This window comes from Culex pipiens, chromosome 1 (assembly GCF_016801865.2).
Source record: "Culex pipiens pallens isolate TS chromosome 1, TS_CPP_V2, whole genome shotgun sequence".
Lineage (NCBI taxonomy): Eukaryota > Metazoa > Arthropoda > Insecta > Diptera > Culicidae > Culex > Culex pipiens.
The window spans coordinates 113369102-113395257 of NC_068937.1; the positions used below are offsets into that span (position 1 = coordinate 113369102).

The 26156-nt window shown below is 33.5% G+C and overlaps 1 protein-coding gene across 1 annotated transcript in view; it reads right to left on the reverse strand.

Moving 5' to 3' along the window:
• The window catches only part of LOC120432499 (uncharacterized), a 343681-nt gene extending 340906 nt beyond the window's left edge, over nt 1-2775 (reverse strand). Inside the window, exon 1 of the mRNA XM_039597712.2 lies at nt 1734-2775. The gene's annotated coding sequence lies outside the window, so the exon portion shown is untranslated. The remainder of the gene's footprint in view (nt 1-1733) is intronic.
• Nucleotides 2776-26156: the final 23381 nt, after the last annotated feature.

Sequence of the window (26156 nt, forward strand, 5' to 3'; positions counted from 1 at the left end):
TTTTCAGATCTTCAATGTACCGCTTATCGGAAAGGTCATTTGATTACCTACGTAACATACAGTATGTAAAAAAAGTATTTACACCCCTTGGGCATTATGCACATTTTGTGATGAAACATATTTAAAGTTTGACAGAAAACTAGAACTACGTTTTGTTTAGAAACTCATACCCCGACCCTTTGCTACAAAAAGCTCATGAAAAGATGATTTCTATAAAAAGTTCTATACCAAATACTATAACAAAAATCAAAAAAGGTGCAAAAAAAGTTTGTACACCTTTCGAAAAATTAACATAAATAAAGTTATTTATTGACAAATCACCATAAATCCAGTTATTAATTTTCGATCTGCTAATTTATTTTAAATCTGCTTTTCATACAATGAACTAAAAGAGACACGTGGTTCTTAGAATGAAACCATATCATTTCACAACTTTATATTATTAGGTCCTATAAACATATGAAAAACTATAGTTTATAGGACCTTTTCGAAAAAAAGCTCTAAATTTTTACTCGCTAACTATTACTGGCCGAAAATTTACTGAAATCTAAACTATCGTTAATACAGTCATCCCACATATTCGGAACGTTTTCCAGATCGGCCAATGTTCCAAAAATCATAACAAATCGATAATTGAACTTAATTATTCGGTTTTTACCTTCATTTGAAAACTTTTCTTTCGATCTTTCGAATGCTGTATCGAACATCTGCCAATTTTACCTTTTATTTGAAGTTTTTGAAGAATTACTTTGAAAGGCTTTGAAATCCACAAATTCGGAACACTATTTTTTACGAATGTAAACAAACTTTGGATCTCTCCAGGAGTACGTATTTATTGCGAAATAATGACTTCACACACTGAAACCAATGAAACTCAAGCTTATTGATGTATTATATGGTTTGATAATTTTTTTGTGAAAATATCAGGCAGTGTTGGAGGCAGTGTTTTGCTGCTCTGGAAAAAAAGTCTTGAAATGAAGTTTTTTGTTCAAAAAGTACTACTTTTACTAGTGAAATAGCAAGAGAATGTCCAAATAAAGGTTCTAAAACTAGTAAGGTCGACAGAAAAGCTACTTTTGGCATACTATTGGCAAATTATCATAAAAGTGTTCCGAATTTGTGGGTGTTCCGAATATGTGGGATGACTGTACAGTCCAGAAACGATTATCCAAAGTTCGTTAATCCAAAGATTTTCAATGATGCGTACAGTCATGTTATGCAAAAAAAAAACCTCTTTTTTCGCAAAATTAAATCCAAGTTCAGAGACACCGAATTGGTCAAATTCGAATGGTTAATTTCGTGTAGTATTATCAAAAAAAACTCTAAATATTAAAATAAATTCAATAATATAATAAAAATACGTATAAACAAAAACGTTTATCCCACATTGAATCTAAGCTCGGAGAATTCCTCCAAGAAAATCCCACAATTTTTCGATACAGATGTTCCACATTTCCAAAACACACACCCATTGTACACTCATTATGAATATTTTATTTTGAATGTGTTCTTTTCCCCTCGGATTTTACTTCTCCCCAAATAGACTTTTTACCAGCCCTAACTTCAGCAACCCACCAGCACCGTCACGCACCGTCTTTTCCCGGTAATCGTAAAATAAGAAATACAAACAGACGGAATTAGGCTCCACCAATCCGGAAAATCCCCAAACGCGCCACCACCAGCATCACCCCAAGAAAAGATCAAGATTATCACCTCCTGCAGATGATACTCACCCCAACACAGTTATTCCACCACGTGACACACGAACACAAAAACACACGAGCTCAACACTACACAACAACCCCTTTCCCGAAACACAACTGGGTGAAAATTTCTTCTTCCTATACAGGTTTCTTCAACTGCCACACTATATAATCTTGAAGGCAAGGCGATTCCGTTCAACGACAAAACGACAAACGTCTACGACCACAACGACGACGACTCCACCTCCGCTAATCCAGACTAAGCATCCACTGAGCCGTCGACGACCTGCCTTCTTCCTGTTCTGCTCCTCTTCCTTTTCCGTCTTCTTCGTGCTTTTGTTTCGAATTTCCTTTTCCTCCGGCGAAACCTACCAGCTCCCACTTGAACTACTTATTCAAAGACCGGAAAATCGTTTTCCCCCTCCTGCTTCCGCCGGCAAACCCAGACCCCTTCCGGTCCTTCCTCGAGTGTGTTGCGTTCTCGCTTAATCCGTATTATAAACTATCGCTTCTTCAGCTTACCACTCATGTGAAGATTCGCCTTCTCAGCTGCTTAAAGTGGTTCCACTTAACTGACGGAAGTTGATTGCGATTTCCTCGTAAGTATTTGCGTCAACCGCCGTTGGCAGATCCTTCTCCTGCCGCCAGCCGATTTCCCGCGAGGTAATCCAATACACGACTCCTAGCCTTGCCGACTCAACATTGTGTCACACCTCTCGAGTACAAGCACCACTTCATTAAAGGATGCCCCCGTCCTGCTCCCACCCAATCAACGCTGACATCTGTTATTCGAACACTCTTTTCTGAATGCCCCTTCCTGAACGCACCCACTTCCGGCACGCGGAACACGTCGTTGCTCCGTATGGTTTCACTAATGAACATCCACTTGGGAGACCACCACCGTCGCCAGGACCAACTCCGCAAACATTGACGCGAAATTACAAAAATCGCACCAACACACGCGAACTCGGCAAAAAAACGTCAATTTCCGGCCAAATTTTAGCAAAGTTCACCGCTAGCCAAATTCAGCACTACCACGACGACGCCGTACCGTTACGTACGAAGGAATTCCGCGGACTGAACGACGGTGTCGGACGACACTCTGGGACTCAGCATCTGCCGGAATGTGTGCCGGAGAGCGGGGAACGGAGCGAGACCGGAAGTGTGTCAGCTGAGGGCGAAATGGTCCATCGGGTGGATGGGATCGAGAGAGAGCGCGAGAGGGATGCTCTCGTGTAAATGGAAGAGAGAGCTTTTCTTTCCTCTCTTTGGAGAGGAATGGTGCTCTGTTTTTGTTATTGGAAGCGTGAATGATGATTGAGATGACTGATGAATGTCGCTTGGCTCTCTAAACTAAAAAAAAAAAATCAGTTCTCTCTGAACTAAGGTCCGATTTTCAATGTTAAAAATTGAATCTGATCTGAAATTTCTGATCTCTAATATTTTGAAATATTTCGAAAATTTTGAAATCGAGACTAACTTTTGAAAAATGCCAAATATTTAATATTACGAAAAACTTGTATCACAGCTCAGAAGAACTCATTTTGACATCTAAAATATATCTGAACCTGGAGGCTGAATAGTGGTTCGCAAAATGGCCTCAATTTTAAACTGTCAAAATGGAACCAATTTGCTGTTCGTCAAAAGTAGAGAATATTGTATTGTTTTTTTTTTTTTTTTTGCAAGAATGAATATTTTTTGACTTTTGAGAACCTGGGGTTGTAGTCAAGAGACCTTAAGAAAGTTGAAGGCGAGATTGTATTTTTTTTTATAATTATGAATGGAAGTTGTTTATGGGGTCGATGCTGTTGTATCCATCCAGAAGCTGTCTCTATTGTTTGATTCCGTTTGAAAACCTGGTTTAGTGAAAATTCTTTCTGTTTGTTCGATCAGCTTCGCTAGAATTAGCGAGGTTTTTTTTTGCTGGATCAGGAAGAGCTGCAGGATTCCAAAATCAGCCAGGGAATTTATTTGCGACATCGAAGAATTACACTCTCGCCGCAGATCTCCGTCACCCGTAGAAAAGAAAAATCTCTGCTGACCGCGACGCAACAATTTTCCACCAAAAAAAATATTCAAAAAAAATACCAAATAAAACACATAGGGGAACAGCATCTAATTCCAGCGTGCCTCTAATGTTGGCAGGTCAGAACTTTGACATTCAATTAAAGCTAATTAAAAGCGTTTTAAACTTAAATGGAGTGATAAATAGCTCAATCAGAAGTGAGCAAGCCAGTTTCTATCAAAAGTTTTGCAAAATGAGTTGTTTAAATAGTGAAAATCAGCAAATTGGATGGAGTTAGGAGCGAGTGCTTAACCTGCCAAACATATGAGAATTTCCCCTACTACTGATTATAAAACATCTCATTTACCAGTAAGAAAAAAGTCATGCTTGTGCTTGAACATCCTCCTACTTTGTAGATGTAAACAAAGCGGGATCATTCGAAAATCACGTTACGCATTCTCTCTATTCACCACCCCGATCTGAACATGTGATTTTTATTGATGATTGCTTGGTGCAACTACATTTTTTAGTCAAAAGTTGAAATAATCAAATAGCATTTTTTATCTTTTTTTTCAGCAATGCTTTTGATTTTTATTGATTATAAAATTACTCTCAATTTATAGATTACTGCATATTTTGATAGATTTGTTGTATGAAAAGCTGACATTTTTTTTTTTTTTTTTGACGAACTACCTACTGATGCAAAATTCCAAACAACTGCTTGCCAATCCAAACAACAAAGGATCGAACCCGGTTGATTCCAAATTCAATGAGTCTGGAACTTTCTCATTGGGAGCAGATAGGAATCGAGAGTGGCAGTGCGTGGCCGAATGGTTACGCTGTCCGCTTTGTAAGCGGATGATTCTGGGTTCGATTCCCATCTGCTGCAACCTTCCATCGGATGAGGAAGTAAAATGTCGGTCCCGGCCTTGGTTGTTAGGTCGTTAAGTCATTCCAGGTGTAGGAGTCGTCTCCATGCCATAAGTACAAACAACACACCAAACCAAACCTACTCCGGTGGAATCGCTGGCGGCGGTTGGACTCGCAATCCAAAGGTCGTCAGTTCAAACACTGGGGTGGAAGGTTCCTTGGAGTATAAAGAGGTTTGGGTGCTCTCCCCATTCAAGCATTCGGACTCCTAGGTTAGAGAAGAAACTTGCAATAGAGAACACAAAAGACCCGGGGGTCGTTAAAGTGGATGGTTTGATTTTGAGGAATCGAGCCCAGGACCATTCGCTTATAAGGCAAGCGAATATCGTGAGATTCAAAATGTTTATTTTTGTTTAAAAAAAGTGCATTCAAAGTTTAATCCAAACCAAACATTCTCAGAGAATTGTTTTAATCCTAGGTAGCACCCTAGCATTGCCCCATCCGACCACGTGTCATAGAGGCTGAGAAATGGACCGCATGGAATCCCGGAATGCTGTGAATCACAGATGTAAACAAAACAAGCATTCCTCCTCAGCGTTGCGATCTCTTGCTCTCAACTCCCGACCGAAACCCGAGCAGCATCCGAATCTCCCAACCGATTTGTTCGGAGAGTGGAGCTCGCCAGCATCTCCCAGATTGTCTCCGGTGTTGGGGTAAAGACCTACCCCACACGTGGTAGCGGCGGAATGTACACAGCAGTTGGAACCATTCGCGGCCGGTTGAGGCTCCGAAAGCAGGTGAGTGGGCCAAAGCATTAAATTAGGGCTTGTTTAATGCTTTTGCGTCGAGATAAAGTTCTTCGGTCCTGCACGAGAGTCTGAGACAAACAGACAGTCCAACTACTGGGTGCCAAAATGAGATGCGAATGGAGGATGCAGGTTCTGCTCGAGGGTCACGATTTTTATCTCCGGAAATTGCAGGCACCCTTAAACTTTGCATGCTAGAAGGCATCATGCAAACATGGTTGAATGTGGGTACACACACGAATACATATGGTTCGGTTATGTGCTTCAAGGGTTGACTAAAGCAGTAAATTCAGGGTGAATGAAGACAATTGAGACAGGTTAGTGTGCTTTTCGGGGTGAAACATATAGAATTAAACTCATTAAACTTTGTTGAAAAGATCAGCAGAACAACCAAATAAAGAAACAATAAATGATAAATGATAAATGATAAATGATAAATGATAAATGATAAATGATAAATGATAAATGATAAATGATAAATGATAAATGATAAATAATAAATGATAAATGATAAATGATAAATGATAAATGATAAATGATAAATGATAAATGATAAATGATAAATGATAAATGATAAATGATAAATGATAAATGATAAATGATAAATGATAAATGATAAATGATAAATGATAAATGATAAATGATAAATGATAAATGATAAATGATAAATGATAAATAATAAATGATAAATGATAAATGATAAATGATAAATGATAAATGATAAATGATAAATGATAAATGATAAATGATAAATGATAAATGATAAATGATAAATGATAAATGATAAATGATAAATGATAAATGATAAATGATAAATGATAAATGATAAATGATAAATGATAAATGATAAATGATAAATGATAAATGATAAATGATAAATGATAAATGATAAATGATAAATGATAAATGATAAATGATAAATGATAAATGATAAATGATAAATGATAAATGATAAATGATAAATGATAAATGATAAATGATAAATGATAAATGATAAATGATAAATGATAAATGATAAATGATAAATGATAAATGATAAATGATAAATGATAAATGATAAATGATAAATGATAAATGATAAATGATAAATGATAAATGATAAATGATAAATGATAAATGATAAATGATAAATGATAAATGATAAATGATAAATGATAAATGATAAATGATAAATGATAAATGATAAATGATAAATGATAAATGATAAATGATAAATGATAAATGATAAATGATAAATGAGAAATGATAAATGATAAATGATAAATGATAAATGATAAATGATAAATGATAAATGATAAATGATAAATGATAAATGATAAATGATAAATGATAAATGATAAATGATAAATGATAAATGATAAATGATAATTGATAAATGATAAATGATAAATGATAAATGATAAATGATAAATGATAAATGATAAATGATAAATGATAAATGATAAATGATAAATGATAAATGATAAATGATAAATGATAAATGATAAATGATAAATGATAAATGATAAATGATAAATGATAAATGATAAATGATAAATGATAAATGATAAATGATAAATGATAAATGATAAATGATAAATGATAAATGATAAATGATAAATGATAAATGATAAATGATAAATGATAAATGATAAATGATAAATGATAAATGATAAATGATAAATGATAAATGATAAATGATAAATGATAAATGATAAATGATAAATGATAAATGATAAATGATAAATGATAAATGATAAATGATAAATGATAACACAGCGTAACAAAATATTTTTTTTATTTTTTGGCAGCACGAAAAAAAAATGCTCCTCTAGGGATCGGCTTCCCGAACAAAATGCAACCTGGCGCATATTTTTATTGTTATCCTAACTCGAGATATTCAATGCAGAAGTTTTGCATATGAATCACCCCCCGTCGGAAAATATTTTTTATTTTGTTTTCTCTGTAACTTTTGATCAATTAGGTCTTTTTGGACGCTTCCGGTGTCATTCGACGGTAAATTGTTAGAAAAACTCAAGATTTGGTCCCATTGGCCGGTTCCCGTAACCGGTTCCGGAGGAAATCCGGAATATTGGCCAAAACTGTGCAAAAACTTCAAAATTTTGAAGTTTTTTGCTCTTAATGCGAAGTGAACGCACTATAGCATGAAACAATCCATACAAACTAAAAAAATGTTGGTCCCAACATGTTTGAAGGTGTTTAATTGAAAAGGTGGCCATTGAGAACCGGTTCCGGTGAATCCGGATCCGGAAACTCCGGAAAAAATTAAGCAATATTTTCACAATTCCAATGTGTCAGACAGATATAAATAAAAGTGTTGTTGAAGCATTCTTTGCTACTTCATATTCATATTACCACAAAAACATGGCCAAGTGGCCAACGGGAACCTGCTCTAAATGTTCCGGATCAGGGAACCTGTGGAAATTATATATTTTTTATTAATGTTATGAAGCAGTTTTTATTAAGACATTTTCAATGTATCTGGAAAAAATCTGAATTGATTCAAAATCAAAATCAGAAATGTGGCCAAGTGGCCAACGGTAACCTGTTCTGAATGTTCCGGATCATGGAACCAGTGGACACTTGACATTTTTTTTAATTTTAAAGGCAGTTTTTTATTAAGAAATTTTCAAGGTTTCTGGAAAAAATATGAATTAATCCGAAATATAAATAAAAGTGTTTTTGAAGCATTCTTTGCTACTTCATATTCATATTACCACAAAAACATGGCCAAGTGGCCAACGGGAACCTGCTCTGAATGTTCCGGATCAGGGAACCTGTGGAAATTATATATTTTTTATTAATGTTATGAAGCAGTTTTTATTAAGACATTTTCAATGTATCTGGAAAAAATCTGAATTGATTCAAAATCAAAATCAGAAATGTGGCCAAGTGGCCAACGGGAACCCGTTCTGAATATTCCGGATCAGGGAACCAGTGGTCACTTGAAATGTGTATTAATTTAAAATAGCATAATTTAATTAGGAAATTTTCTAGTTTTCTACAAAAATCAGAATTAATTAAAATCAGAATCAGAAATATGCCCAGGTTACCAACAGGAACCCGTTTTAAATGTTCTGGATTAGGGAACCAGTGAACATTTGAAGTTTTTATCAAGTTTTCAAAAAACATATTTAGATTAATGAAATTTAAAAATTCCTGTAAAAATTAGGAACATATTCGATATCAGAATTAGAAATATTGCCAAGTGGCCTACGGGAACTCGTTCTGAATGTTTCGGATCATGTTACCAGAGGAAATTTGAATTTTTAATTAATTTTAAAAATGCATATTTTAATTAATGAAATTTTTAAATCCCTGGAAAATCTGAATGTATTTAGAATAAGAAATAAAAATGATGCCAAGTGGCCGACTGTTCCGGATCAGCGAGCCAGTGGTCACTTGGCATATTTTAATTTAGAAATTTTCTAGATTTCTAGAAAAATCTGAATTTATTTGAAATCAGAATTGAAAATGTTGTCAAGTGGCCAACGAGAATCTGTTCTGACTGATCCAGATCAGGGAACCAGAAATCACATAAAAAGTTTATTAATTAAATAAAAAACATTTTTTTAATTAAGAATATTTCTAGATTTCTAGAAAAATCTAAATTTATTTTAAATCATACTTAAAAATTTTGCCAAGTGGCCAACGTGAACCTGTTCTGACTGGTCACAATTTTTATTAATTTAAAAAATATATATTTATTTTACTGATTTGTTTTAAAGTTTTGGAAAAAATCACAGTTTATTTAAAATCAGATTTAGTAATATTGCCAAGTGGCCAACGGAAACCCATTCTGAATGTTCCGGTTCAGGGAACCAGTGGTTACAATTTTTATTATTTCAGTAGTCACAATTTTTATTATTTTAAAATAAATATATTTATTTTACAGATTTTTTTAAAAATTTTGGAAAAAATCACAATTTATTTGAAAACAGAATTAGAAATGTTTCCAAGTGGCCAATGGAAACCCATTTTGAATGTTCCGGATCAGGGAACCAGTAGTCACTTGAAATGTTTATAGATTTAAAAAAAGCATAATTTAATTAGGAAATTTTCTAGTTTTCTAGAAATAGCAGAATTAATACAAAATTAGAATCAGAAATGTGGCCAGGTGACTAACAAAAACCCGTATTAAATGTTCTGGATTAGGGAACCAGTGAATATTTGAAATTTTTATCATGTTTTCAAAAACATATTTTGATAAATGAAATTTTAAAATTCCTGTAAAAATTCAGAATTTACTTGAAATCAGAATTAGATGTTGCCAAGTGGCCAACGGGAATCCGTTCTGACTGTTCCGGATCAAGAAACCAGTGGACATGCAGGGTTGTTACGGGAAAGTCGAAAGAAAATCCGCGCCAAATCCGCGCTGACCGAAACCTCAATCCGTGCGAAATTCACGCCATATAAAAAAATCGCGACAAACATTCAAGAAACATTATTTCCAAACAAAAAACTAATACAGAAAGTATTTGATAAAAAAAAACTCGTTTTATGTTTGAAGGAATGATAGCAAAAAATCCTTTTAAAAAATACCTAAAGAGACGTCAAGAAAAGTGTCACCAAAAATTTTTTTTTGCGAATCAGAGGGACACTACAATAATTTTGACGAATATAAACGAAATAGAAAATTATAAACCAATATAAACAAAATTTAAAAATCTAATAAATGAAATTTAACTTTAAAAATATAAGCTCAAAAAACCAAAATCTAAAATTTGAATATGATTGAATTTTAGATTTCGAAATTCTAAAAATTCAAAATCTATGAATTTTAATACAGATTGTTTTCCATATTCCACACTTAATTTCGAATAATTCCGAAACAAATTTCATTTCCAATATTTGAAATATTTTCTTCCAAAAATTAAAGAATTTAAAAATTTAAGAATTTAAGAATTTAAGAATTTAAGAATTTAAGAATTTAAGAATTTAAGAATTTAAGAATTTAAGAATTTAAGAATTTAAGAATTTAAGAATTTAAGAATTTAAGAATTTAAGAATTTAAGAATTTAAGAATTTAAGAATTTAAGAATTTAAGAATTTAAGAATTTAAGAATTTAAGAATTTAAGAATTTAAGAATTTAAGAATTTAAGAATTTAATAATTTAAGAATTTAAGAATTTAAGAATTTAAGAATTTAAGAATTTAAGAATTTAAGAATTTAAGAATTTAAGAATTTAAGAATTTAAGAATTTAAGAATTTAAGAATTTAAGAATTTAAGAATTTAAGAATTTAAGAATTTAAGAATTTAAGAATTTAAGAATTTAAGAATTTAAGAATTTAAGAATTTAAGAATTTAAGAATTTAAGAATTTAAGAATTTAAGAATTTAAGAATTTAAGAATTTAAGAATTTAAGAATTTAAGAATTTAAGAATTTAAGAATTTAAGAATTTAAGAATTTAAGAATTTAAGAATTTAAGAATTTAAGAATTTAAGAATTTAAGAATTTAAGAATTTAAGAATTTAAGAATTTAAGAATTTAAGAATTTAAGAATTTAAGAATTTAAGAATTTAAGAATTTAAGAATTTAAGAATTTAAGAATTTAAGAATTTAAGAATTTAAGAATTTAAGAATTTAAGAATTTAAGAATTTAAGAATTTAAGAATTTAAGAATTTAAGAATTTAAGAATTTAAGAATTTAAGAATTTAAGAATTTAAGAATTTAAGAATTTAAGAATTTAAGAATTTAAGAATTTAAGAATTTAAGAATTTAAGAATTTAAGAATTTAAGAATTTAAGAATTTAAGAATTTAAGAATTTAAGAATTTAAGAATTTAAGAATTTAAGAATTTAAGAATTTAAGAATTTAAGAATTTAAGAATTTAAGAATTTAAGAATTTAAGAATTTAAGAATTTAAGAATTTAAGAATTTAAAAATTTAAGAATTTAAGAATTTAAGAATTTAAGAATTTAAGAATTTAAGAATTTAAGAATTTAAGAATTTAAGAATTTAAGAATTTAAGAATTTAAGAATTTAAGAATTTAAGAATTTAAGAATTTAAGAATTTAAGAATTTAAGAATTTAAGAATTTAAGAATTTAAGAATTTAAGAATTTAAGAATTCAAGAATTTAAGAATTTTTTTTTGCGAATTTTGAGATTTTTGTTTTTTTTTGTTTGCAAAATTGTTTTAAATTTTATATTTTTTAGTTTTCAAATATTGTTTTTTTAATTTTGATTTTTTTTAAATTTGATTTTTTCTATAAATTTTGAATTTTTGATTTTTAAGTTTTTTGGAGATTTTTAAAATTCTGAATTTAGAAATTTTGGATTATTTTAATTACGATTTTGGAAATAATCTGAATTTTAATAATATGAATGAAATAATCTGAATTTTAAAAAATTGTTTAGAAAAACTATTAAAATATAAAAAAAAGTTTCGAATTGATGAAATTTGAATTTTGAATAATGAAGCATTAATTTTTGAATGTTCTGATCTTTTTATTTTTCGCCAAAAATGTTTAAATTTTGAAAAAAACATTACTCAAAACTCAAAAGAAATTACATATTCAGAGGCGGACATATTAAGAAATGAGTTAAGTGTAGTAATAATTTTATTTGAGAAATTCTCAACCATACATTTAAAAAATAATCTCTACATAATCTTCATCGAAATTTTTCGACGGTTCGTATTAAGAAAATACAAACATTTTCAGAAAAAAAATCTATTAATGAGAAATTTTCATTGCAATCAATGGAAAAAAAAAACAAATTTGCGTAATTCTTGAAAATATTTTTCTTAATAACTTGAAAGTAATTCTTTATAATAAATTAATAAACATTGTGACCAGTCAGAACAGGATCTTGTTGGCTACTTGGCAACATTTTTAATTCTCATTTCGAAGATGTTCTGATATTTAACAGGAATTTTAAAATTTCATTAATCAAAATATGTTTTTTGAAAACTTGATAGTAATTTCAGATGTTCACTGGTTCCCTGATCCAGAAGATTTAAAACGGGTTCCTGTTGGTCACCTGGCCACATTTCTGATTCTGATTTCAAATAAATTGTGATTTTTTTCCAAAAATCAGTATTTTTTTTTAAATTAATAAAAATTGTGACCAGTCAGAACAGGTTCTCGATGGCCACTTGACAACATTTATATTTCTAATTTTAAATAAATTCAGATTTTCCAGCAATTTAAATAAAAATTAAATATGCTTTATTAAAATTAATTAAAAAAATCAAATGTTCTGGGACTGGTTCCCTAATCCAGAACATTTAATACGGGTTTTTGTTAGTCACCTGGCCACATTTCTGATTCTTATTTTGAATAAATTCTGCTATTTCTAGAAAACTAGAAAATTTCCTAATTAAATTATGCTTTTTTTTAAATCAATAAACATTTCAAGTGACTACTGGTTCCCTGATCCGGAACATTGAAAATGGGTTTTCATTGGCCACTTGGAAACATTTCTGATTCTGTTTTCAAATAAATTGTGATTTTTTCCAAAATTTTTAAAAAAATCTGTAAAATAAATATATTTTTTTAAAAATAATAAAAATTGTGACTAGTCAGAATAGGTTCTCGTTGGCCACTTGACAACATTTTCAATTCTGATTTCAAATAAATTTAGATTTTCCAAGAAATCTAGAAAATTTCATAATTGAAATATGCTTTATAAAATAAACAAAACAAAAAGTCAAGTAAACACTGGTTCCCTGATCCGGAACAGTTGGCCACTTGGCAACATTTTGATTTCTAATTTTAAATATATTCTAATTTTTACAGGAATTTTAAAATTTCATTAATCAAAATATGTTTTTGAAAACATGATAAAAATTTCAAATGTTCACTGGTTCTCTAATCCGGATTATTTAAAGCGGGTTCCTGTTGGTCACCTGGCCACATTTCTGATTCTGATTTTGAATAAATTCAGATTTTTCTAGAAAACTAGAAAATTTCCTTATTAAAATATGCTTTTTTTAATTAATAAACATTTCAAATAACCACTGGTTCCCTGAACCGGAACATTCAGAATGGGTTTCCGTTGGCCACTTGGCAATTTTACTAAATCTGATTTTAAATAAACTGTGATTTTTTCCAAAACTTTAAAACAAATCAGTAAAATAAATATATATTTTTTAAATTAATAAAAATTGTGACCAGTCAGAACAGGTTCACGTTGGCCACTTGGCAAAATTTTTAAGTATGATTTAAAATAAATTTAGATTTTTCTAGAAATCTAGAAATATTCTTAATTAAAAAAATGTTTTTTATTTAATTAATAAACTTTTTATGTGATTTCTGGTTCCCTGATCCGGATCAGTCAGAACAGATTCTCGTTGGCCACTTGACAACATTTTCAATTCTGATTTCAAATAAATTCAGATTTTTCTAGAAATCTAGAAAATTTCTAAATTAAAATATGCCAAGTGACCACTGGCTCGCTGATCCGGAACAGTCGGCCACTTGGCATCATTTTTATTTCTTATTCTAAATACATTCAGATTTTCCAGGGATTTAAAAATTTCATTAATTAAAATATGCATTTTTAAAATTAATTAAAAATTCAAATTTCCTCTGGTAACATGATCCGAAACATTCAGAACGAGTTCCCGTAGGCCACTTGGCAATATTTCTAATTCTGATATCGAATATGTTCCTAATTTTTACAGGAATTTTTAAATTTCATTAATCTAAACATGTTTTTTGAAAACTTGATAAAAACTTCAAATGTTCACTGGTTCCCTAATCCAGAACATTTAAAACGGGTTCCTGTTGGTTACCTGGGCATATTTCTGATTCTGATTTTAAATAATTCTGATCTTTGTAGAAAACTAGAAAATTTCCTGATTAAATTATGCTATTTTAAATTAATACACATTTCAAGTGACCACTGGTTCCCTGATCCGGAATATTCAGAACGGGTTCCCGTTGGCCACTTGGCCACATTTCTGATTTTGATTTTGAATCAATTCAGATTTTTTCCAGATACATTGAAAATGTCTTAATAAAAACTGCTTCATAACATTAATAAAAAATATATAATTTCCACAGGTTCCCTGATCCGGAACATTCAGAGCAGGTTCCCGTTGGCCACTTGGCCATGTTTTTGTGGTAATATGAATATGAAGTAGCAAAGAATGCTTCAACAACACCTTTATTTATATTTCGGATTAATTCATATTTTTTCCAGAAACCTTGAAAATTTCTTAATAAAAAACTGCCTTTAAAATTAAAAAAAAATGTCAAAAGTCCACTGGTTCCATGATCCGGAACATTCAGAACAGGTTACCGTTGGCCACTTGGCCACATTTCTGATTTTGATTTTGAATCAATTCAGATTTTTTCCAGATACATTGAAAATGTCTTAACACTGGAACGCCCAACGCACGTCCAACTTACACGGACGCCCAAGCCTCCCAAAAAAGTTGGAACGGTAACTTCAACTCGCTGGTTCTCGGGCATTACTCAACCAATCGGGACGATTCTTGTTTCCAGTGATTTGTAAGAATGTCTAGATGATCCTAAAATTTTGCAGAACTTGATTTGAACAAATCTGTAATTTCTGCGACCGAAAACATCGTTCCACCTTTTTTAAAACGACTGCCTCCGCGGAATTTTTGGCGAATTTTTTTTTACACGCGAAAAAAAAAGTTGGAACGATGTTTTTGTTCGCAAAAATTACAGATTTGATCAAATTAAGTTCTGCAAAGTTCTAGAATCATCTAGACATCCTAACAAATCTCTGGAAAGAAAAATCATCTTGATTGGTTGAGTTATGCCCGAGAACCATTGAGTTGAAGTTACCGTTCCAACTTTTTTGGAGCCTTGGGCGTTGGAATGTTAATAAAAACTGCTTCATAACATTAATAAAAAATATATAATTTCCACAGGTTCCCTGATCCGGAACATTTAGAGCAGGTTCCCGTTGGCCACTTGGCCATGTTTTTGTGGTAATATGAATATGAAGTAGCAAAGAATGCTTCAACAACACTTTTATTTATATCTGTCTGACACATTGGAATTGTGAAAATATTGCTTAATTTTTTCCGGAGTTTCCGGATCCGGATTCACCGGAACCGGTTCTCAATGGCCACCTTTTCAATTAAACACCTTCAAATATGCTGAGACCAACATTTTTTTAGTTTGTATGGATTGTTTCATGCTATAGTGCGTTCACTTCGCATTATGAGCAAAAAACTTCAAAATTTTGAAGTTTTTGCACAGTTTTGGCCAATATTCCGGATTTCCTCCGGAACCGGTTACGGGAACCGGCCAATGGGACCAAATCTTGAGTTTTTCTAACAATTTACCGTCGAATGACACCGGAAGCGTCCAAAAAGACCTAATTGATCAAAAGTTACAGAGAAAACAAAATAAAAAATATTTTCCGACGGGGGGTGATTCATATACAAAACTTCTGCATTGAATATCTCGAGTTAGGATAACAATAAAAATATGCGCCAGGTTGCATTTTGTTCGGGAAGCCGATCCCTAGAGGAGCATTTTTTTTCGTGCTGCCAAAAAATAAAAAAAATATTTTGTTACGCTGTGTAAATGATAAATGATAAATGATAAATGATAAATGATAAATGATAAATGATAAATGATAAATGATAAATGATAAATGATAAATGATAAATGATAAATGATAAATGATAAATGATAAATGATAAATGATAAATGATAAATGATAAATGATAAATGATAAATGATAAATGATAATTGATAAATGATAAATGATAAATGATAAATGATAAATGATAAATGATAAATGATAAATGATAAATGATAAATGATAAATGATAAATGATAAATGATAAATGATAAATGATAAATGATAAATGATAAATGATAAATGATAAATGATAAATGATAAATGATAAATGATAAATGATAAATGATAAATGATAAATGATAAATGATAAATGATAAATGATAAATGATAAATGATAAATGATAAATGATAAATGATAAATGATAAATGATAAATGATAAATGATAAATGATAAATGATAAATGATAAATGATAAATGATAAATGATAAATGATAAATGATAAATGATAAATTATAAATGATAAATGATAAATGATAAATGATAAATGATAAATGATAAATGATAAATGATAAATGATAAATGATAAATGATAAATGATAAATGATAAATGATAAATGATAAATGATAAATGATAAATGATAAATGATAAATGATAAATGATAAATGATAAATGATAAATGATATACGAAAACCTCGAACTTTTACTGTTTCTGTTTCTCTTTCAAATCAAAACATCGCAAAAGGTATGTTTCCCTAAATTTTACATTCAATTACTCAGTGTTTTTATCAGAATTCCTTTGTTTCTTTCCACGAACAAGTTTAGCTACAGGCCAGAAAAAAACCCTTGTTTAGGCAACTCAACTCCAATAAAGTTTCAAGCTCCCAAGAATCGAACTCAAACAAACCCCGGCCCACGTCCAGCCCCGCAGGGCAAACAAACAGAGAAGACACACATATTGGTGATTTTGTTCTGCATTTTTCTTTTTTCGGTGCTCCTTTTAGGTCTTTGTTTTTCTTTATTTTGGACGCTGCTTCTAAGAATGAACCGTGAACCGTGATTTAACCTCCTACGTGGAATTGATCCGGCGGGTAGATTACCAGCTGGAAAATTGATTTCAAAGTTCTTTGTTGACTTTTCGTGCTTGAGGTTTTTTTTAGCCTGAATGAATACGTTTTAAATCAAGTTATGCAAATAATGTTACAACTCAAAAATTTAATTAATTTTATTTAATTTGCTTTTGCAGTTATATTATTAATTTTGTATTTTCAATTAGTGTTCAATCAATTTGAAAAAATACAACATATAAAATTAAATAGTAAAATGATAATTTTCCACAAACATTCTATACTATGGATGTATTTTTAAAATAATTTCAAAATGTGTTGAAACGAGTTTTTTTTTGTCGATTCACTCACACAATGAAAAAGTGAAAACTTCGACCTAAACCAACTTTTTTGTTTTACCAAAATTCGATTCCCATGTTGCGATGATTTTCACTCTTGAAAAGTTTTCCGCTATTCCACTTCCATTCCAATGTTCAACGCTTTTTCCCTTTCTTCTCCTGAAAGATTCACGCAAAATTCCTCAAAGAGTGGCTCCACAAAAAAGCGATAGTGAACCCGAAAATCATTCGAACAAACAGAGACCTCAAACTTTCCCCACTGGGGGAAGGAAGATTGTAATGTGCGGGTGTGAGACCACTCCCACACAAACCCTCAAATGCCACAAGCACTTTTCACTGTGACAGAGAAATGGACCCTAATCCTTTCACTTCCTCCACTTATTTCTTTTTTCGGAAAATTCCCCGGAACTATTTTTCCGGGACCGAAGCGATCCGGAAAAAAAGTGACGAAAATCGCTTTTCATCAGTCGGTCTGTTTTTCCAGTGGTTTTCGGATGAAATTGAATTTTCCTACTTTACCTTACTGATATATGTGCGCTCGCTTAAGCTGAGAGAGGCGAGGAGAGTGGAAAACTTTTCACTCGACCGACATTTAATTGAGTTAATTCGTTGGTTAAACAAACGGGTGTTTGGACGAACCGGAGGACCATCCTGGTTGCGAGTACTACTTTTTATCTGTTGAGTAGGTTTGATGTTTTTTTTTCATTTTCTGCAAAAAATATCCCACTCGTTTGGCAAGCGACTATTACATTTGACAGCATTTTTTTGCCCAAATAAAATCGAGGAAAAGTGTTGAATGCAATTCATTATGAGCGGTAAGCTTTTGGTATAACTATTCATTCACTCGATTTCGCCATGGCATCGAACTTTGGATAATCCATCTCGAGCGGAGGTTGTCCGCTATAAGCTCTGCTTAATTTATAATCTGGAGCAGTGCTTTCCAACCACAGTTTGCTAGTCAACTTATTACAATTTATGCATGCAATATATTTAATTCAACGGGAATTTATTTTAGCTTTGGATAAAATCAGTTCTATCCATTCATAAATTTTTTGACAGTTCTAGGTTTGTATTCAGTCAACTGAATACAAATGCACTTTCCTGCATTTATTGCACTTTTACGAGAGCGAATGACTTATAGGGTTGAAGTTAAAATCAACAACAACAATTGTACTTTTAGTACGATTGGGTTCGAAAATGTTGTGAAATTTCCATATACACCGTATTGTACATTGTACAACTAAGCATATGGTTGTAAAATTATCAAACTATCAGCTCAGTTCAGCGCATCAGCGCAGTTACAATACATGTTTTGAAAACTAATGATAGTGTTTAGTGTGCTAGGTAAATTCCGTATAATTTCAATTTAGCTACCGTTTTAAAATGTGATGTGAGCATTAAAATATTGTTTTAATTGATAATTTTCAGCTTGAAAATCACTAAGCAAAAAAAGATATATAATTTATAGAGCGTCCAATTTCCCGTCCCGGGAACAAAATTCCCGGGAATTCCAGGGATTTAAAAAAAAATATTTCCCGTTTCCCGGGAAATTTGTAAATTTTCCGGGAATTTCCAAAATTCAAGCAAAAGTATACATTTTCTTAATTTTTTGGAACTTTTTTTTTATATTGCTCTGAAAAAATAATAAATAAACAAACTCAACATGATTTCGTTCAATTAAATGTATTGTTTGGTTTATATATAATTAATCAGATTATCAGAAATTATAATATCAGAATTATTTCTGACAATATTAATTTTTGAAGCAACTATGAATAGATCTTGCTTAATGAGTATTAAATTATTACAATATGGTAAGCTTTTAACAGATTGATGTTATTTCATCAAAACAATTTTAACTCCTTACCTCCAAATTAAAATTGAGATATTTACGTTTTTGTTTACCATGATCAAATGAGATGAAAATCGAATTTGTACAAAAAGAATTAATTCAATTGGTTGTATACCTAGTACTAAAGAAATTACAATTTGAAGTAAAAGAATTATGGAGCACTGGTGCAACTACACAGAAAAAAATGTAAATTTACACAGCACGTATTTACTGTTTTGTTTGTAAACTCACTCAATGTAATGTTTAAATATGATGTAAAGAGTAAAAAGTCATGGAAATTACTCCAATGTAAATCTAAATCTAATGTAAATCATAAATCTAATGGAAACGTTGAGCATGGAAACTCAAATCTGATGAATTTCTACCCGTGTTCGGCTTCCTGTAAATTCCTATTTCGCTCTCATACTTCGCTGGCTCACTGCCTGTGCCTCGACCTGAACAAGTTGATGCTTTAGCCGCTCGTTTATAAAATGCGAAGATGGCTCAGTCGGCAGCGGGTAGCAGCAGTAATACGAAACATCCTACCCGTCGTCCGTTCGATTCCAGTCCAGCGTTATTCCACTTGGCCGTCGACGAGAAAGCGTCCCCTACCTGTGAAACAACTTGTTAAAATCATAATTTCCTTTTGCTTCCCGCTTCACTCATTTTAATGTAGAACATAGAGTACATCCTTTTCCTACTGCAATCCAAGTCGAGCTTCTCATTCCCATTGGCCAATCAGAAGTAGTTGATTTGAACTAATGTAAATTTCACAACTAATGTAAATTCCAAAACTAATGTAAATTTCAAAACTAATGTAAATTTCCAATGAATCTAATGTAAATTTCCAATGAACCTAATGTAAATATACATCATTTATCATGATACCTTTTGGTACATGATAAATAATTTATTTTTTTCTGTGTACAGGTGTTAGAGGGTTAAATGTGATAAAATAGAAGACTTTTTGTGGAATGATGTTAATTTATCGTATAATTCAAATCATGTTGCTTAATAATATTTAAAAAAATGAAAAATTCATTCTTATCATTTGTTCTTAAAAACTGCAAAAATATATGCAAAGCTTGCTTCAAATATTTGAAAACATTGGGTTGTTTAGAGTAAAACCAACACTAAAAAGCTTTACCATTTGTTCAAGAGCTGAAACCAGTATTTGTCATGAAAAACATAATTTTTGTATGTTTTTTTTTTTTTTCATTTCAATAAACTGGTCACGGAGGCAAATTTAAAATGTCCCATAAAAAAATAACAAAATACATTATCTTGTAGTTGAATGATTTTTTACATGCAGTCGAGCTGTTAATTGATCTTCACACTTATTTTAACCATTAATGTTGATGTCCTATACTATTTTGTTGCATAATATCAATTAAAACCAAGATCATAACAATTTTCAATAAATTTAAAATTTACCGGGAAATTGGCTAAAAATTTCCGTTTCCCGGGAAAATTGTACCCCCGGGAAATTGGACGATCTAATAATTTAGCATACAAAAATCTTTCCTGTTGTTTAACATGTGATTTTATAGGTTATTTTAGCACTTTTGACGCTCCTAGATATTGCGCAATTCTCACTAACTTGGACTTCGCACTAAATTATTGCTATCGATCGTACTTTTGCGACTTGTCAAGCTGGCTTGGGAAATTTTAATTTTCTCAAAAAATGATCAAAGCGAGCCGATGTTGCTCACCTGTCAATCGCAATTTTAAAGTGCGAATGTCCAGTTTGGTGGAAACTGCGACTGGAAATGTAAATAAAATGTAACCTATGGTATTTGCATCCCAAGATTAGTGCGATCGTTTGTTCCGCGGCACGTTACGGAGGGAGCACTTGAGCAGGCTTGCGGGCAGAACGACATACTAGCGTAGCTGTCCAGCTCCTACGGACGCTACCAAAGCTGCACCGCTAGTTGCGCTAGTCACCGCCAGGAGCGCACGAGATCATCGCAAACGCCCGCCTTGGGTAGCGGCGATGACCAGGACGATGGGACGATGGGACGAAGGAGTCCAGAAGGGGGAGGTTGAGGATCGCTGGGAAAACCCCGCCATTGCAACGGTCACTTTGCCTGGTATCTTGAAGAGGACGGTCGATATCCGTGAAAATCACCGTCACGAAGTAGTGAAATTTTAGAAGTGAAGTGGAAGATCCGGTAGACGCCATCCCGGAGAAAAGCCGTCCGACGATCTGGAGATCCGGACGCAAGCAGGAGGAGCCTGCGTTGATTTGTGGACATCCAGGTAAATACCGTTGCTTCCCCGATCTATCGCCGTCCAACCTCCCTCCGCCATCGCTAATTTCCGTCCCCATTGTGCCCACAGAACCCCTCGGTGTTCGTACGCTTCGCGTACAGGCCGGCACAGACGCATCCGTCCGCCGTAAGCCACCCGACACCCGCGGTATTCCCCGCGCGGTACATCGTACCGCCGAGCACGATCGCTCACGCACGAGGATCGCCCGCGACACCGTTCCGGTGTGGGAACCGCCCTCGCGACGCCGCCATTTTGGTCTGCGGACCAACCGTCGCGAGATAAGACGCCAGCCTCGCCAGCCGTTACACCAACCGACGCCGGAAACCAGGCAGACCGGTGGATTCGTCCGCCGTAGTCCCAGAGTCCGTCAACATACTCGGGAGCGTCGAGGCAGGTGGCGCAGAAGAGGGTCGAGTACGAGAGCAGCAGCTGACCGCCCATAGTGGTCGCACAACGAGAGAGGAAGACGTGTCCCGCCCCGGTTGACCGAGTCCCGGAGGTCGGTGGAGGCGTGTAGCCGTTGTTCCAGGAACGCGAGCTGAGAGTGGAGAGAAAGCGGAAGCAGCAGTTCCGGAAAGGGCCCGAAGAAGAAGGAAGAAGGACGTGTGAGGTAGGAGTATCTAATAAGAAAGTGGGAGAACTAGGAAGTGAGGTACCTACGCAGCTTGAGTCTGCCAATAAACCGCTGGTAACCTGAATAAAGTGGGTTTGTTTTGTCTAATAGTCTAATTAAGTGTTTCCCTACCGATTCCGGATTAACATGCCGACCCTGAGGCAAAGAGGGGGGTCTCATTAATGCTGGAGTAGCCCACCATTAGTTACAAAACAACTGCTGGTTGCCTAGTTTTTAGAAATTTTATTGTCAAAAGTGCGAGATAAAAGTGCGGGCCAAATCCAAGTTACAATGCAAGGATCAATATTTCCGTGAAATTTTTTTTTCCGTGAAAATTGCATTTTTTTAGCGTGAAAAATCACTAAGCCTTATGAACTAATGAATAAAATGTAATTGAAAAAATTATTCCCCTTTATTCAAACTGTGGTTGAATTCATCAAATATTATAAATTTATTTTTTGCAAATCCGTCGTGAAACTACTTACTTTTCCTGTCATTCTTGAACGACGAAATAGCGATCAGTAGTGAGGTGCCTGTGTGGACGCGCAGTCTTTTTTCGTGTTATTTTCCGTCTCTTTTATGTCGCTGTTCGAGTGCATGGGGTGATGGATTTCTTCTTCTTCTTTTTTCATTTATTTTTTGTTCGCGCGTTCGTTGGCCGATGAATTTTATTTTTGTTCTCTTTATATAGTTTTCGATAGAAACGATCCGATTTTTGTTTTTTTAGACAAGCAAGTCGTATTGCTGGATTAAGTCCTTTCCATATCATCGAGGATCGGAAGGCACGTCGACGGATATGTTTTAAGGCTTATGATATAAAATAATTTTAATGAATGAAGCCCTTCCTACATCACCGTTGATCGGAAGGCACGACGACGGAGAATTTCTGGAGAATCGCGGTCGAATTAATACTATATTTAAATCCCTAGATAGGTATCTTTCCGCAGCCGGCTGCCTAAGATTTTTAAAATTTCAACCTATAAACAAATTGCTCATGGTGCCTACCACAGTGAATCCTGACCTCATACCCATCTTACTAACCCCTCAAAACTCATGTGATACTTTGTCGGAGACGCAGTCGATTTGGCGGTCCCATCACTCAAGTATCGGCTAACATTCCCATCCACTTCCCCGTGTCTTACCACTGGTCGTGGCCGGCGTCGGTATTGATCAGCACGATAGGGACCTTTGAAAATTGCGAAGGGGTGATGATTGGTTCCTACTTTTCATCTGTGGTCCACGGAGCAATGTTTGGGGGTCCTGGTCAATAACGAAGTAGCAGCTACGGGTAGACACCAATGCTATGCTATGCTATGCATTCTTGAACGACGAAATAGCCTACTTTTCTGTACCAAAAATAACAGAATCGAATAGCAACACTTTTCAAAATCAATGCTGAAAAAATCTTCTTTTTGCAACTTGTTGCATAAACTGCTATTTCATGTTTTGCCTTCCTCACGTTACTGAGGAAAGGCTATAAAATCACTCGAAAAATGAACTTCTCAATTAGACCTCCTAGACCCATGAAGGTATACCTATCGACTCAGAATCAAATTCTGAGCAAATGTCTGTGTGTGTGGTGGGATGTTGATCAAAAAATTGTCACTCGATTATCTCGACATTGGCTGAACCGATTTTGTCCGTTTTGGCGTCATTCTATCCGTCTTGAGGTCCCATAAGTCGTATTAAAAATTATGCAGTTTAGTTAAGTACTTCAAAAGTTATGCTAAAAAAACGAATTTAGCAAAAGTCCGGGAGATTGTAAAAAGGGTGGATTGTTTTTGTAAGAAAACCCGTCATGCTATACATTTTCAGAAAGGTATTTAAAAGACCTTTCCAACGCGTCCAAGACATTGAAGATCTGACAACCCTATCAAAAGTTATAAGCACTTAAGTGTTATTTACGCACTTTTTGCATTTTGGGTAGCACCCTTTAAATGTGAGGAAGGCGCCTACCACCTAAGGGTGGATTAAGTAACGTTTTTTAAATGAGGTTTTGCAGTGCTACTGTGTTTCAAATGTAAAATTGTATTCCTTTCTGCTAGATTGAAGAACAAAATCACTTATTTCCCATGATTCCCTTCATCAATCTTAATGAAACTGGTAGCAAAAGTCGAGATTTTTTTGCTCTAAAATAATGAACTTCAAATTTTCGGGCGCGCAAAAAAATGTGAACTTTTTGTTCAAAAACCATGATTTGGAACACGAAAAAAATAGTTTCCCTGTGTATATCAATGAAATAAACTGTTATATAGACAATGACACCGTCTTTGCAGACTGAATACTAATGTTAAATGGGACAAACATTGAACGAAAAGCTCCAGGAGGATAAGGCGGGAATCGAATTCACGCCCCATAGCAACTTAGGTATCGGCAGCCGAAGCCACTAACCACCGCGCCACGAGGCCCTCCAAAAATTATAACAGATGTGTTAACATATATTCAACAAATTTTTATTGATTTTTGATAGACTTTCTTGCCAAATAGTCACAATTATTATCTTTTTCTAAATTTACAGTTTATTTAGAGACAAATCAAACAAATATTGGAAAGTTGTACACCAAAATGTTGGAAATACTGTTTCTTATCTGAATCCAGCAGAAGTTTTATAATCATGTTGATTTTGAATGTAAAAACATTTTTTTTTTTTTCAAAAATCATAGGTTTACGCTACTTGTTCATATAGATATACAGATATTTGAATTCTAAAAAGAACTCGCCAAGTAATCTAAAAATAAAGCACATTGTTTTAGTTTTTCCAAGTTATAACAATCACTGCATCCGGCACCCCAGCAGCAGCAAGGGTGAACTTTTCCCCACCCTCACCGTTGTCACCTAGGGCCATGGGATAGAAAACGATCCGCGAGAAATCGCTTCGCGCAACACTAGCCTAGAGGTGCTAGATTAAAATTTTGTTCATTTAAAACTTTTTAATGGGGTTTTTGCATTACGACCAGCAACCCCAGACCAAAAGCTCAACCCGATGTCGTGGGGATAGTTTTGTCACCGGCAATGGTGTGAACTGCCCCTGGTTTTTACACGTTAGCATACCATGGAGGGAATCGAAAGCAAAAGGATTTTCGACACGCTTGAAAAAAATGGTTTATTTTTTCCAATTCAACCAACTTGGAATGAATTCATTTTCCCTCGATTCAAAATACCTACTCAATCTAGGGGATCCAACAATTGTGTTAACCAGTGTCGCGAAAGTGTCCTTCCGGAAGTCGTGCGCCACACAGAACCGAGCTGATCACCCGAGCAATGTATTTAATTTGCAGTATCACAAAACGTGCGCCGAATTCGAAGATTTCCCTGGAAAAAAGCACCACCTCGACTGTTCCGTCCAATTTAAAGCATTAGAAAATTTTCCACCTACAGCCAGCGAATTCGTGTTTTCACGGCACGTGGAAATCCCTTCAAATGAAAACCAAAAAAGCACAAGATTTTCCCGCCAAAAATGGTCCGTGACCGTGCCACCTTCCGGCGCGCAGACGACTTCGACGGCGATCGTTTGATTGCCGAACGAGATTCAATAATAGGACAAATTAGATTTTCTTTCCGGGGCTTTTTTTATTTCTTTCCAACAAGGAAAATTTCGTTTTGCTCCCACCCACAATGCTTTCGCGCTTCCATTGATTATTGGGCGCATGGCGAACAAGACGTGATTCATGGATAGCGCACGCGAATGAAAGAGAGGAAGAGAGCGTGTTCTTCCGATGAAATTGGGAAAGCTTCTTACTTTCTTCCGTTGTGCCGTTGAATCGAACAAGCTGATGAGTGAGGAAATTGTTTTACCTGCGGTGATTTTTTTCTCTGGTTTTGTTTTTCTACAGTGCAGATGTTTTCCTTTCCCACCCGACACAAAGCATTGAGCTTTAATTAGATTGTATTCAATATTTTAAGTTAAAATTTAATGCGAGTGTTGCTGAAATTTAAAATGTTTATAATCAAAATCTTCAATACAATTTGATACTAACTAGCTGGGAATATAAAAAATAGTGACTATGGACGGACAAATAACAACAACAACTGTTCAACAAAGAATAAGAATTAACATTTATGATCTAAAAAAAATCTAAAAACTTTTTCGAGAAATATATAGCTAGGGTTAGTGAATTTTACCAATTTCGCGGGCT